The sequence below is a fragment of the Aricia agestis genome, chromosome 22 (genome assembly GCF_905147365.1).
Source record: "Aricia agestis chromosome 22, ilAriAges1.1, whole genome shotgun sequence".
Classification (NCBI taxonomy): Eukaryota; Metazoa; Arthropoda; class Insecta; order Lepidoptera; family Lycaenidae; genus Aricia; species Aricia agestis.
This window is the reverse complement of record NC_056427.1, coordinates 674481-690973: the sequence shown is the minus strand read 5'-3', so window position 1 is coordinate 690973 and position 16493 is coordinate 674481. Positions and strand designations below refer to the sequence as shown.

Here is a 16493-nt window from a genome sequence, read left to right as displayed (position 1 = left end):
GCTCAAGGTCACCTAAATATTGCAAATGTATTGAAATGTGTACCTGAGGTACACTTTTTTGACAAGTATTGTGGAGCATGTTTTTTGACGGAGTTACTTTTCCTTAGTTTTTATTATTCGTAGACTTTAAGCTACATTTACTCAGTGATCAATTTATATTTTTTTTCAACTAATATAATAGCCAAATATCACGTCCTCGTGTATTGAACATGTCTCACCAGTCACCAGTCATGCTGTATATTATAACAGTATCAATAGATGGCGCTATAATAATCCTCATATAATGTAACCCTAAAGATATTTTTCTTCTTTACTTTTAGTTAAGCGTTTGTGCTTTCATTTTAATATTTATTTAGTTACTTGGTTATCAACGAATACTTAAACTCTACTTAACTTTGAGAGCTCTTCAAATGACCTATATTAATTGGTAAAATAGTAGCACTTTCACGTCAGATAAAAATAGCTTATTTTCGTAGCTCTCCCCAATATTGCCCGTCTAGAATGTCACACGTGTGACTTTAGGGGAGGGGGCCAGGCCCCCCTCATTGTTTATTTCCAAACCAACTAGCAACAGACTAGTTATAGCCACGATTAAACTACCATGGTCTTAACCAGACCAGTAGCTTAGACCCTTTCGAAAAAAAAAAAAAAAAGTAGCACTTTTAAGCTAAGTAGTGTTCAAGTATTCGTTAATGATAAGTACTAGTGTGATTTCTTTCTATAAATTAATTCTCATCGTAATGTAAATATCAGTTATAATGCTATTAATTTAAATGTCACGTATAAAAATTATTTGGAATGAAATTATTATTAATATTTTGCAATCGATAGCATTTATTGTACATTTTTAGTTGTATAATGTTACATTCGTTTAATTTTAGTGAAATGAACCGCTACATATTTTATTTTAGAATTAAAATATGTTTTAAACCCTTTAAAAATATTTCCGCAGCCTATATAACTCAATGTTCTTTATTTTTTTCTGTCACTAATTGTCTTTCCCAATCTGACAGACAGACGAGCAGATTTTCTATATTTATTCGCTGTGTAAATATTTTTGTAAATGTATCAGTCCAAAATTATGATTTCATACTGACATAGATAAGACTGAGCTTTAAAAACATATAAACCTAGAAAGAGTCGAAGTGATTGTAAGGTTATTGCCCTCTTTATCTAACAAATAGTTATTTTATCAGAAAAACTGACCATACAATCATTTAATCTTTTTCTAGAGAACTTTTTTTCTTAGTTGGTGTCTTGTTGTTGGTTTTAAATCCCTGTCACTGTAGTTTGTCTATGGTATTTTTTTTATCATGTCACTAAAGAAGTCATGTATATGGTGCTTATAAAATATTTGTAAGGTATTTTATAAAAATAAAATTAGTATTGTAATATTACTGGTCAAATAAAATTAGCCTAGAAAATATAATAATAATACGTTTATTGATATCCCAAAAACTTATAGTCTGTCAAAAAAGTGAAGAAATTAAAAAGTGGCAACATCGTAGTGTCATCTCTTTTTTCTTAGATTGATTTGAAAAGGATGACACTACGATGTTGCCACTTTTTAATTTCTTCACTTTTTTGACAGACTATACATCTTGTTTACAGGCAATGAATTCTGTACAAAATTAGGATGTAAAAATCAGATGGCACAGGTTGGATGAAGAAGGGCGAGTTAGGTTTTGAAGGTCTTGAATTTGATTATTAAATTTAATGACGCAATATCTTGCTTCTATTTTGTTTTTATTTCTGATGTGGCAATTGTTTGTTTTATTTCTTCATATTGCCTGTTTATGAACTCGAGGGATTTTTCCAGTTCAAAGATACTTTTTTGGATGTTGCTGCACTGCAGTTTTACCGGTGCTGTGTCTCCAGACAATTTCTTAAGGATTTTATCTTGTTCCTCTTTCCAGCTCGTGGTGGAGTTATTGTGTTCAGTTTTCCAGTCGGAGAGCATTTCCAGCTTTCTTTTTAGGGTTCCGTAGCCAAATGGCAAAAACGGAACCCTTATAGATTCGTCATGTCTGTCTGTCTGTCTGTCTGTCTGTCCGTCCGTATGTCACTGCCACTTTTCTCCGAAACTATAAAAGCTATACTATTGAAACTTAGGCGTGATAATTCTAAAAAAAATATATGATGTACATTACTATAAAAACTACCAACGAAAATTGGATTGAACGAGATCTAGCAAGTAGTTTTTTTTAAATGTCATAAATGGCAAACCTTAATTTAACTTTCTTTAAATCAACTGAAATATAAAAATTGATCAAGAACCTTTTTATTTCATAGAAATTAACCTTATTGCTGCTGCGGAACCCTTCATGGGCGAGTCTAACTCGCACTTGGCCGGTTTTATTTGCTCTTGTCGACGCTGAGTCGACGTTAGAATTTTCTAGATAATCCTGTGAAGGAAAATGGCTGCCGCTGCTGGGAGTAGACCATGGTCGGCGATTGTCGTCGTGACATTTTCCCGGTTTACATTACTCCCACAATGACTCGTACATATTTATCATATTATTATTGTAAAATATGAACTTTGATACGAACAAAAACTGATGGATAATTGGTTAATGGTTATACGTATTTGCTTTTGACATCATATGCGTCCGGTTGGTGCAGCGCCCCACCGCGGAATATAACCTATCTACTTATTTTTTTTTATAGAAACAAAATTGTAATACATGGATGAAAACAATACAGTACTAACTACAGTCTGTCAAAAAAGTCATGAAATTAAAAAGTGGCAACATCGTAGTGTCATCCCTTTTTTATTAAATTGATTTGAAAGGGATGACACTACGATGTTGCCACATTTTAATTTCATGACTTTTTTGACAGATTGTATACTAAGTAATGGTCTAAGCATAAGATACATGTGAATCTGAAAAAGCGTATTTTAAAAATGTTGACTTAAGTAAATAGTAATTGAATTATTTGAATGATTCAATTACTATTAACTACTGATTGGTAATATTATTTTGTTACTAAGAATGCCATGTAAAATGTGCATAGACCATTGAGTACTACATTGTCAACAATATTAAAATCTAAGAAATTTTAACTACTTAGGGCTCTAGACACTTGCCAATCTAAGGCCTTTAATATCAAGCCTTCTCTTTCATGTGTACGAAGAGCGAAGAGGACATAAATAATACTAAAAAAGAATTAATTTAACCTACATTATTGTAAGTCAGCCTAAGCGTTGACCAATAAGCGCGGAAAGTTTTTGAATTTAGCTCGAAAAGTGACTGGGGTTAGTCACTTTTCGAGCTAAATTCAAAAACTGATGATTATGATGATGATGATCATGGGACCATCTTGAAAGTCTACCCTTTCAAATAAAAAAAGAATTTCCCAATTCGGTCCAGCCATGTTTATATAATTGATGAACATACAAACAATATTATGAAATGTTAACCTCAATTTATAAAGTATAGGTAGATGTTATAGGACAGTCCGGGCGCAGAACAGAAAGAAATTCGCCCATCAACATGTAGCTGCTTGTCATTCAGCATTAATATTCGGTTAACAAAAAGTGTGGAAGCGTGACAGCTATAGTGAGAGAAAAGCACGCATTTCTATCTGTTCTGCGACCGGCCTATACAAGTAGAAACCATTTGCTTACACTTTTACATTTTCATATTTGAAAATATCAATTAGATTTGTAAAAATATAATAGGTATTATTTTCATTAGTATTTCTTAGAAACATCATTAGAATATGCTTGCAATAATGTAAATTTACTTTGTGAATATTGTTAATAATGTAATTATTCATTTTTAATAAATAAAATAATTTAATTTATTCATTCTTATTATTTTAAGATCCTTATTACATTGTGAAGTATTTAGTATAGAATTTTTGGCGTAAATACGTATTTAAGACACTTTCCTAATGCTAAGTATTCACATACGGTTTTGCTCGATAGTTTTACTCCAAATCGAGCAATAACCACCGTGTGGACCGCGAAACTGACAGCTCGAAGGCTCGCTTCGAGCCGGCTGGATGGAATTAAATATGTCTAATGCTAAGTACTCACATACGGTTTTGCTCGATAGTTTTACTCGAAATCGAGCAAAAACCACCGTGTGGACCGCAAAACTCACAGCTCGAAAGCTCGCATCGAGCCAGTTTGAAGGCTCTCGAATCGAGCCGGCTTGACAAATTTTTTGACACTAGTTTTTATTATTCGTAACTAATTTCCTTCGAACTGGAATAAAACTATCGAGCAATGCTGAATGTGTGGACGAAAGCCCGAGCCGTGGTTTTCACTCTACGTGATTGCTCGATCGAGCAAAACCGTATGTGAGTACTTAGCATAACACAGTCTTAAATGGTTATTTTGGCGCGTGACCTAAATTAATAACTCGCTAGCACGGGCGTCATTTCCCACGCGCCAAAACAACCTTGAGATCTATACAGCGGCTAGATAGTTCCATCTTGTTGATTGTCTTAAGAACTTAGATCAAATAAACTTAAATAACCGAAATAAAGCTAGATACGTATTTGCTGCCACCTTTATCCTTAGAAGACTATATGACGTCCGCAACTCCGTTGCGACAAAATTCGTTTATCGCGCGGGAACCGTACATTTTTCCGAGATAAAAAGCATCCTATGTCCTTTCTCGGGACTTATAGTATTTCGCTACCGAATTTCAGCACAATCGGTTCAGTGGTTTAAGCGCGAAGAGTTAAGAAACAGACACATTTTCGCATTTATAATATTAGTAAGTATGGGTACGCACCACGGCTTATACCTATGTCCTACATTAATAAAAACTTCACCGTCATAAAAATTACTTAGAAACTTAAATTCACAGAAATAATAACATCATACTTAACTTGTTTTAACCTAATTGTTTCTAATAATAAAATAGCCTACTTGGTACATTAAAATTCTACTTACTTACTATTTATAAATATGCATTCCATAAAGTATTACATTATTTCTCAATCGTACAAAATATAGCGTATTGCCTTAATTAAAAAGTAAAATTACTCCACCCCTTTTCACCCCATGGGGTGGAATCTCCCCCTAACGTTGGTCAGTATAACTAAAACCTTCTCGCTAACCGTGTCGCCTTAGAAACTAAGTCCAAAACAAAAATAAAACCTGGCAAAAATCCGTGTGAAAACATCTAAAAAATAAAAAAGTCAAATTCGAAAATGGAATCGTGATCGCGAGTGACGATTCGAATTTGAAATGTTCGATTGGTGATCAAAAATGACAGCTGTGACGTATTTTCGCGCCAAAAAAACAATAATGGTGGCATTATTTCCGCACGTTTATTTCATGTTCAAAATAAAGCTGAAATGACGCGAGAATTTTGGATATTTTTGCAAAAATGTGAAGTGATTGTGTTGTGACGTTGTCTGTGATTTGTGATTTGGATATTTTAATCGTGGTACGACAATTTTTAATTTAAAGCACAATTTTTATCAAATTACCCACATATTCAAGTAAACATAATTTCTTGCTTATATTTTCAACTTATTATCCAAACGAAATGCATCGTATGCATACTCAAGGATAACTAAATACCTGCTAGAAACCTAGAAACAGTGATATTGTAGGTCTTGCGTTAGGTTCGTAGCGGTGGCCTAGATCTTCCCGTATTCCTAAGTCCTAGACAGCCAGTTTACATAATGTTAGGAATTTGCATTTTAATGCGATATGGGCTATAATTGTAACTATGCTTTATGTCCTAGACCAACGATCTCAAAATACGTTCTAATTCTATGTCCTAGACTAGAAACTAAGACCTAGATGAAGTCTATTATATTTTAGTCCTTTATTAATTTATTTAGAAAAAGTAAAAAACCTTAAAGCGAATATTACCAAAAGTAAACGACACACAATGTAAGTACAAGGTCTCAAATTTTGAAAAATTCATTTTGGTATTTTTGTTGGTTACCTATTATCAAATCGACCAATCAGCAACGCCATTGAAAAGATAAACTACTGCCAAAAAACCTTAGAAATAGAAATATTGTGACAATCATGGTATTCCATCCCAAAGAGAAGAGTGGCCTCGACTTCGTTGTCGCATTGAATGCAACTTGTCTAAGTACCCAGTTACGATTCAAATGCAATTTGAAGAATTCAGAGCCTCTAGCCAAGACGTGTTCTTTATCGCTACTTTATAGAATCGCCGAACAAAATGTATGGAATTGGCAACTTGACTTACCAAACGTAACTTCATACTAAGGGTGAGGCCAAACGAGCGTAATTTTGTGAGTCGTGAGTCGCAGAATTTCTGCCGCGTAAATATCTTTTCATACAAATCATGAGTCACAAAATTACGCTCGTGTGAATCAAACGGAACTTTTGTATGAAACCGAATGCAGCAGAATTTCTGCCAGCAGAAATTCTGCGACTCAAGATGCTTGGATACTTTCTTTCGACAATTTTACTGTACCTACCTACGGTGCCCGTGGGATTCTGACCGCGCTAAAATTACTTTATCGCGCTGGAACTGTACACTTTTCCGGGATAAAAAGTATCCTATTTCCTTACCTTACCGAACTTATGTCCATACATTTTGATCGGCGATTTTATAAAGAAGCGATAGAGAAAATATTGGCCAAAGGGCCTGATTAAGTTCCAAATGAAGCATTCGCAATTTAAGTTATGGTGTAGCTCATCGATGTAGAAATTACGCTCACGCTAATATTAGTCATACCATGAGTGAGGTCATATGACCGCGGTTTTTTGACCTATTACTCATGAGTTCAAAAGAAAAGGAATAGTTAGGAATCGGAAATGACCAAAATAAAGAACTTAGGTACTGGCTGCTTCGGAAATGACCAAAGAAAAGAACTAACTTGTTTGGAATATTGACCAAAGTTTTTTGAAGTAAAATTGCGGCGTTGTGCACTTTTTGGGAAGAATATATTTTTTTAATTGCTTCAAGTCTTTTAAAACGTTTTTTTGATCAGAAATTCGTAAAACGAAGGAAGGTGACGGCGCGGCGTAGGAAAAGAAGTAACAAAAGTCTCGCTTACTTTCGCGCGTCCACAATCCATACTTCCGTACTTAATATTATAAATGCGAAAGTGTGTCTGTCTATCTGTCTGTCTGTCTGTCTGTCTGTAATACCTCTTCACGATCAAACCGCTGAACCGATTTTGCTGAATGAGATACTTTGATAGTTTTTATCCTGGAAAAATGTACGGTTAATAGACGATAAGCGAATTGTGGCGCAACGGAGCTGCGGTGGTCATGTATTGTTTGATAAAACTCAAAGAAAACCAATTGCAAATTACTTTTTTTTTAAATCTTTTTATTTTACAGAGGCTTTTAACACTCAGTGTTAATGTCAGCCTTTGCAAATTACTTACGTTTCACAGAATGAAGCAACTAGCTAGATCTTTGTGTTCTAGATCCACACTGTGCACTTTCATCTTCAATTTTCGTCATTTTCTGTCATTCAACTTTCGAATCGGCGCATTCAATAATTGAATGCGTCAACGAACGCAACGCCAACATTGTGAACAAAGCGAAAGTTTTGGATACGATCAGAGGGAGAGATAATATTAATTATGCATAATATTATGCATAGTGATCTAGACATATTTGATATTATGTTAGGTATTTAGTTCTGTCGCCACTGGTTTTCGATGACACACAAATGCAGTCACAGGCAATCTTTTTCTGTGGCAAAACGCACTTGATACTCCAGGCGTAGCATGGTCACTATAAAAACGGTTTTTTTCTACGGAAGAATAGACAAAGTGACAGTTAGACAAGACAAAGTGACATAATTAGACAATGGAAATCCGCCATTTTGTCGATAATATCTGTCAGTATGTCGATTCTTTCCCATGTCTTCTGTTGTTAGGCTAGCCCTACAGCTACAGAACGATTACAGTCACAGGCAATCTTTCTCTATTGGCAAAACGCACATGATACTCCTCTGTCAATGCAGTTACGGAACCCATCAACAAAAGAATACCTAAACAATTTTAACTTCCAATTCGACCAATTGTTAAAACATTAATCCAATTTATTTTAGACGAGTAATTTCCTGCCATTCGCTGTAAAAAAATGCTTTGTAGAATCCTCTGAAGAATGTTCCTTGGTTTATTATTGACTAGATGACGTGCGCAACTCCTTTACGCCAAAATACTTTATCGTGCTGGAACCGTACATTTTTCCGGGATAAAAGTATCCTATGTCCTTGCCCAGGAGTCCACGTATCTCCATACTAAATTTTAGCAAAATTGGTGCAGAGGTTTGGGCGTGAAGTGATAACAGACAAAAAGACTGACAGACAGATATACAGACAGACACACTTTCACACTTATAATGTTAGTAGTGTGCTACATCCACGACATCCTTCGATCGCGGATTCTTGGAAATCTATTGTACTCAGCGGCCACATTGGCCGCTTGGGGGTTGAAGCTCCTTAGTTTGATACCTTTTTTTTGTTGCGCAGGGGTCCCCATCATGGGTGCCCTGGGTTGGGGATGTGCCTCAGTTAGCTGAAGCACCCCGGGGGTATGTGGGACTCTTATCCACTAAAACCACCTGCGGTTGCCTTCAGCCGTATACGGAGGGATGTCCTGGATCTGCCTAACACAGGACTCCCTCCACGACCGGCCGGTCTACCTCAAAAGGTATCGGACTTCCTCCCACACAACACCGTCAAGATTTTTTAGCCTATGACCAGCGGATGATCAACAGATTACCAACGACATTATGACAACTTGTTTAGAAGTTACGAGGGAACAGATAAACATCCATAACATACAGGGTGTATCAAAACTAAGTGATAATACTTAAGGGTGTGTATGTGTTCCTTATACAGTGTTCACTGTGAAAGTGGCTGCGCTGAAAGGCCTAAATTTTTTTCACTTTTTTATGGACAAGCGCACCAGCGCGCAGCGTCACGACATGGGAATGTACATACAAAAGTAAAAAAATAGTGTTAGTTTTGTTACATTCTGTATACTTATACTATACAGTATACAGGTCAAATATCAAAGCCCTCCTTTTTCGCCGTAGTTGGAAAAACGTAGGACCCAACCCTTCTAAGCCTCGTTATATTCGCTAAAACCCCCAATCATCCGCTATCAGACTAATAACGACACGGTGATTAATTACATTTACCACACCTCCATCATCATCATCACGCCTTAAGAGGATACACCAGGGGCTAGAGAAATGAAAAAAAAGTACGTGTAATATCTATAGCTGTCTCCCTTACCTCAAGCCTATACCGCAGAACGCGATAGAGACAACTGCAGAAAATCCAGAAAATCAACGATTCGTTGTCCCCTGATTCCTTCTCCAAAACTTAACCGATATAAGTACTTTTTTCATTAAAGATTAAAAAAAGGTTTGAGCTGTGTTCCTATGTTTTGCTTTTTTTTGTTTAATCTAGCCAAATCTGTTTTCTGGACGTTTGAACACAGCGGAAAATCTGGCCATTTTTTTGGGTTTTTGAACGTTTATATCTTATTTAATAATTAAATTATGAAAAAAAAGAAAACATAGGGACATTGTATTAGTGGCCGTAGATATTCAGAAAAAAAATTATAACTCTACTAGCATTATCCAGGGAGGAAACAGGGGACAACGTTTGTATGGAAAAAAGAGCGGTGTGGACTCCTCTTAAACGTTTATTATTTTTATTGGTTAACGTGCCTTGCTAGAATCTAGATGATATCGCGCGTGAACGACACAATATATTTCCGGGATAAAAAGTATCCTATGTCTGTTCCTGGGACTCAAAGGCTGCCTTCACATTAAGTCGCGAGCCGCACTACTCGCGACTTAAGGTGACGCCGCGTTAAGGCGGGGATTAATCTCAATCCAAAACGATAACCTTGCACACAACCAAAGACCAAGCGTATACGTATCGCAATAAGATTCATTTTAGCTAAGCATAAAACTGTAGTTACTCGGGGGGATATTCTCTATTTTTCATGTTTTTTTTTTAAATATCTTTGGAAATAAACATTAAGAAACAAAGTTGTTCGGTTAAGGAGATTTTAATATAGATTTACTAACAATTTATTCAAATAATATGTATAATTATCCTAGTTGATACTTATATTTCGATGAAATAGATTTTAATCGGAGGTGAGTTTGTAAATTAATTACAGCCAAAGTATTACGTTTTATTAAAATGTTTATGGTTTAAGGTATTTTAAATATTGTGCTTTATATCTCATATTTTTTAACACTCCGTTATTATATTGGAACTAGGTAAACCGGGAGTCACGGAATAACAAATTGGGGTTTATCCTCGCCTTAAAGTAAAAAACCGTGTTGGATTGCTTGCTTGTTTTCTATACTCTGTACTCTTGTTTTCTATAAACAAGTAATGGAACAGCAAAAAATGGAAAGGGCGTAGCGACAAAATGGTTTTTGTCGCTTAATTTAAAAACCATAAATACATTTCATATAAGCTATGGGCAAAGTAAAATGTATGCTTGAACCAATCTATACAGTACAAATTTTGGAACCTTAAATGACTCTCCTCTGTTGGCAAAATAGGAATCCCATTTTTATAGAGGTCTTTTTTCAGTATTATAAAAGTTGACCAATCGTGTTATGCTATGGGTAATTTAAAGACATAGACATGATGAATACTGACAATGAACTTTAATTTCTTAGCTTTAGTCATTGCTGAGAAAAATCGATATAGCTACAGCCAAATTATCAAGGCGTCGCCTTAATGTGCAGGCAGCCAAAGTGTCTCCATGCCGCAAAATCCGTTCAGCGATTTGAGCTTAAAGAGGTAACAGACAGACAGACTTTCGCATTTATACATCGATCAACTGATCGACAATCAGGTGATCACCCATGGGCGTACCCAGGTTCTGAGCCAGGGGGGGGGGGGGGGGGGGGGGGGCAAATTACCCAGGTTCTGGGCCAGGGGGGGGCAAATCAGATTTTTCATAAGCTAGGTGTTTATAAAGAATAAAAAATTAATAATTTTTAGTTGTAAAAATATAGTATTGCAAACAAATGGCAAAAATTCGTTTTCTTAATTTTTAATTTTTATAGATAAAAGTACTAGATAATATACTTAGTAGGGACGTCAACATGATCCAAGGCGGGGTCCCCCCCCTGCCCCCCCCCCCCTCGGTACGCCCATGTGATCACCCTGCATTGTCCTAACCAAACTTAGAAATAACACGTTTTAAACGCGGGAATCGAGCCACGACCTCCGAGTCCGCTCTAAGCCACTGGACCACGGAGGCTTTCGTATTTATAATATTAGTATATGGATATCTAGTGGTTCAGAGTTTGGTTCGATTTCTGTGTTGGATTGGAACAACTCAAAATATTATTAGAAGCCACACGGTTAGTTAGCTGTTCCCAATTTTTTCCCCAAAGTTTTCCACCCCTCTCGCTTTAACGCAACCGCAGCCCTGACTTGTATACAGGGTGTAACAAAACTAAGTGATAATATTTTGGGGTGTGTATGTGTAGAGAGATCACTGTGAAAGTAGCAACGCTGAAAGACCAAATTTTTTTTCACTTTTATATGGGCAAGCGCCCGAGTGTCACGAGTTTACCCATAGAGAAGTGAAAAAAACTGGTCTTTCAGCGCTGCTACACCACATGTGAACTCTCTACAAGGAACACGTACACACCCTAAAGTATTATCACTTAGTTTTGTTACGCCCTGTATATCTAGCTCATCACGCCATCTTTTTCGTGGCCGATGGCACTGTCCATCCCCTGTTACCCATTCCTTGGCGAACCCTGGCCAATATTAAGATCAGATTTTTTTAGAGCCTATGCTATTGCGCTGCTAAGTGCTAGGTAATGGCCTCTCCAGTTCCCCAAAGTTGTCCACCCCTCTAGCTGAACGCTCTAACGTCACAGGCCTGGCTTGTGTGTATCTAGCTCATCGCGCCTTCTTTTCCGAGTTCCATAGGGTGGCGACTGGCGAACTTTGCCCATTTTTAGGATCAGAATAACCCGACGAAATCGAGGGTAGGCTCTGAACGTGAATTACGGCTATATTATTACAGGAAGCGATTTAAATTAGCGTGAGGCGGCGGTGTTTGGAGGAGTGACCCAAAAAACTGACCCTGGGGCACCGAGGTCACACGGCGACCTTGGGGTCAATAGTATTAATAAACATTTGATTTGGGGTAGTTGGTATGTTCTTAGACGTATTTATGGGGGCCAGACAGGCTCGGCCCAAAATTGTCCAATCCACTGTCGTGGGCTTTAGCGTCAGTTCAGAGTTCAGACAGCAACGCGACGCGTAGATGCATTTCTAAATATTTTATACTGAAATGCGTGAGAAGTCTTGCAAATCTGTCAAATCCATACCGAAATGCATCTACGCATCGCGTTGGGGTCTTCGAATGCGTCGTTTCGTGGTAGAGCTCCTGAATTGACCCTTTGGCGTATTACGAGTAAGGGGGCCAGACAGCCGGCAGGCCCACCCCAAAATTGTCCAATCCACTGTCTTGGGCTTAGTAATAGGGTAAGATTATATGTTCTGAGCTTAGGTGTATTAAGATGGCCATCAGGCCCACCCGAAATTGTCCAATGCATTGTCTTGGGCTTTAGACTATTTCAATCCTAGGTAAAGGCGTTAACTGAGGCGGGTAGATTAGCTCTCCCTAAAGTTTCAGTGGATTGGAGCTAATGTCTTGGGCTTTAGACGTCTTATAACTTAAGGTTAGATATGTTCTGCGGGGCTAAAATGGTCACATTTAGCAATTCCTCTGTGAATCACATTTAGCAATGAATTGTCAAAACTGTCAAACTGACAAATGTCAAATCAGTACAAAAATACAGAAATGAATTGCAAGCAGAGTTGCATTTTGCGATTGTAGAAAAATGAATCATATTATGATTCATATCATGATTCTTCAAAGCGACCATTTTTGCCCCACTGAGCTTAGATGAATTACTGGGGCGGATAGGCATGGCCCACCCCAAAATTGTCCAATCCACTGTCTTTGGCTTTAGAATTAGCGTTGGCCATCGCGCCTCGTTAAAACCTCTCTATGGTTCAACCCTCATACAAAATGGACTTAGACTCAGTTTTTAGGGTTCCGTACCCAAAGGGTAAAAACGGGACCCTATTACTAAGACTTCGTTGTCTGACTGTCTGTCTGTCTCCAGGCTGTATCTCAAGAACCGCTATAGCTAGACTTCTGAATTTTTCACAGATTATGTATATCTGTTGCCGCTATAACAACAAGTACTGAAAACAAAATAAAATTAATATTTAAGGGGGCTCCCATACAACAAACGTGATTTTTTCGGCCTTTTTCGCTCTATATCAATAATGGCAAGAGTCAAGAGGTGGGCATTTGAATTTTTCACACATTCTTTTGTTATATGTTTAATATTTAATAATAATATTTAATTTCAAACCATAGTACCTACCGCCTACGGTACAAGTTCTCGACTCCTCATGGTGGAAATTGTACAAGAGAAATATGTATCGTCTAGCGTGCGAGGTCCTTTTATCAAATCTTTGGCCGTGACAAAATTGCGTGTACATTTGTGTTACTACTTACTACTGTTTTGTTACTTATAAGTTATAACTCGGTCAAACCGTGTGCTGATTATTTAGGGGCCATCCATAAAGAACGTCACACGATTATCATGATATTCAGACCCCGCCGATTTTGCTGAAATTAGTCACAAATGTGATAAGGAAGGGGGTGAGCCAAGATCTTTTCTTTATCGCTTCGTTATAGAATCGCCGATCAAAATGTATGGAATTGACATAAGACGAGGCGAACGTCAACGTCATATTAACGAACCCTTATGTCAATTACATACATTTTGATCGGCGATTAGCTTTGTCCACACTGTGCCTTTTTCTGTTCGTCAAGGGCTTGCGTTATAGAGCAGTCAACAGCGAACGTCAGGCATGCCCGCGACGCACGCTCTCTGACCGTATCCAAAACTTCAAAAATTACAATATTGGCGTTGCGTTCCTTGACGTATTCAATTATTGAATGCGCCAATATGAAAGTTGATGACGAAAATTGAAGATAAAAGTGCACAGTGTGGACATAGCTATTCTATAACTAAGCGATAACGAAAAAGTCTTGGCTAAATGGCCACATTTGTGACTTTCAGCAAAATCGGTTCAGCGATTCGGGCGTGAAGAGGTGTTCAGGCAGGCAGACACTTTCACATTTTTAATATTAATAATTGCCAGATTCGGCACGGTGTTTGTCTGCGTGCGACGAGACGTATGCGAATTATAATTGCATATAATTATATCTGACGCCTCCGTGGTCTAGTGGTATAGAGCGCGGCTCTTGACTCGGAGGTAGTGGCTTCGATTCCCGCGTTGGAAACATGTTATTTCCAAGTTTGGTTAGGACAATGCAGGCCGATCACCTGATTGTCTGACAAGTAAGATGATCCATGCGTCGGATGGGCATGTAAAAAGTCGGTCCTGCGCCTGATCTCTCGCCGGTCGAGGTCGTGTCGGTCTTCCTTCTCACTGGGTTATGTGAGTAAAGGAATAGAGAGTGCTCTTGTGTACTGCGCACACACTTGGGCACTATAAAATTACTCCTGCGTAGCTGGGCTGGTTTCAATGAAACCGGCCACCGTCACCGAAACCGGTGTGGGAGCTATTATTATTATAATTGCATATGGCAGTTCCGAGTCCCGAGTGCCACATGATTTTTTTTTGACAATCATCAAATTCTTACCTCATTCGCTGTAGTATAGGCTGACCTATATGGTAATGTCCTATAGGGTCGATCAGATAGCGCGTCCGCAATAGGGCCAGCTGTCAATCAATGTCACGACACGCTTACGAGGAAATTTAAGAACTTAGGCTGCGTTTCCACTGACGCCGAGCGGAGCGGAGAGGAACTTAGCCATAGTAAAAGGAGGGGAAGTAAGTTATCTTCGTACAAAGGCACCGCACGCGGCTTGTATGTGTGCGCCATAGTATCAATGCGTCGCCACGTACGGCACACAACAAAATCTCGGCGGTACCAGCCTAGTAAAACTGGCCGAGATTTTGTTGTGTGCCGTACGTGGCGACGCATTGATACTATGGCGCACACATACAAGCCGCGTGCGGTGCCTTTGTATGAAGATAACTTACTTCCCCTCCTTTTACTATGGCTTAGCGGTGCCCGAATTGACCAATCATGCTATTCCATCGGAATGACAGCGAAGCGGAGCTAAGATTTCGAGCATGGTGATTGGTCAATTCGACACCGCTATTCCAAGTCGAACGGCCGGCTCATCTCATCTAGATCGAGAAATACGCTGGAAAGTGCCCAAATGTGTGCGCAACATCGGGTGCACTTTCTATTCCATCACTCTCTGCCATCAGCCGGGCTAGCACGGCCACTACTAGCAGTAGAAATGCGAAAGTATAGACAAACTGTGGAGATAAGCTTAAGGTGAAGTTCCCGCCTTGGGCCGTGTTTGTGGCCCCCATGAAAAAAAGGTTGGGGACCACTGGTTTAGAGGATGAAAAGTTATTACGGGCGTGATTTTAGAAATTGTCACTAGGTGGCGCTGAACGTCGCCATCGCGCTATTGCTTGTCAAAATGTAATCTTGTATCATACAACTTCGTTCTCATTCCTGTCTCAGATTTGTTATGAATTTACAGAAGTAATTATTCTCTTTTATTGTTATAGCGCCCTCGCTAATCGAATCGAGCGTCGCTTTAAACTTTAAATGCGAAATAGTACTATCAGAGAAGTTGATTCCTATGCAAATCGGGGACCTAAGTAGTTTGGTCGCGTTACGTCAAACCCAGCTGACAGATCACAATTAACATTGAATTGACATATTCGACCAAATAGCGTTGGTCTGTCAATTGCATAGGAATCAACTTCCTCGATGGTACATTACGCACCTAGGGCAGGAAAATAAGAAATGTCATCGGAATTTGGAGTTGAGAAAATCAATTTTCTCACCTCCAGGCGGACATTTCTTAAAACGTCAACTTTCTTCCCGCTGCGCTTACCGATGTTTGCGTTTTCCGCCTCCGTCGATGAGAAAAATAGTACACGCATCATGGGCAGTAAATAAGAAAGCCTCAGATCACATGTTTGTTGACTGAGGCGAACTGCCCTAGGTGCGTAATATACGTGGGAGAGCATGCTTCGTCACGAATGGGCCGGCTCGACCGGAGAAATACCACGTTCTCACAGAAAACCGGGGTGAAACAGCGCTTGCGCTGTGTTTCGCCGAGTGAGCGAGTTTACCGGAGGCCCAATCCCCTACCCTATTCCCTTCCTTACCCTCCCCTATTCCCTTTCCTTCCCATCCCTACCCTCCCCTATTACCCTATTCCCTCTTAAAAGGCCGGCAACGCATATATGATTTTTTAAGGGAATCTCCGCGCGCTATAATATAAACTGAAGTCCACACGGCTGGAGCTAGTTACGTGACAAACATACCTACATTTTCTAAAAACATAACCCTCTTTCTTGCGTCGTCGGATAGAAAGCCGACGACGCAAACTAACTGCCGTTCTCAGAGTGGAACATTTATTACTTAAATGTAAT

General features: G+C 38.6%; 1 protein-coding gene across 1 annotated transcript in view; it reads left to right on the top strand.

Moving 5' to 3' along the window:
• The first annotated feature begins 5337 nt into the window (after nt 1–5337).
• LOC121737972 (protein stum) overlaps nt 5338–16493 on the top strand; it is a 75313-nt gene continuing 64157 nt past the window's right edge. Inside the window, exon 1 of the mRNA XM_042129723.1 lies at nt 5338–5408. The gene's annotated coding sequence lies outside the window, so the exon portion shown is untranslated. The remainder of the gene's footprint in view (nt 5409–16493) is intronic.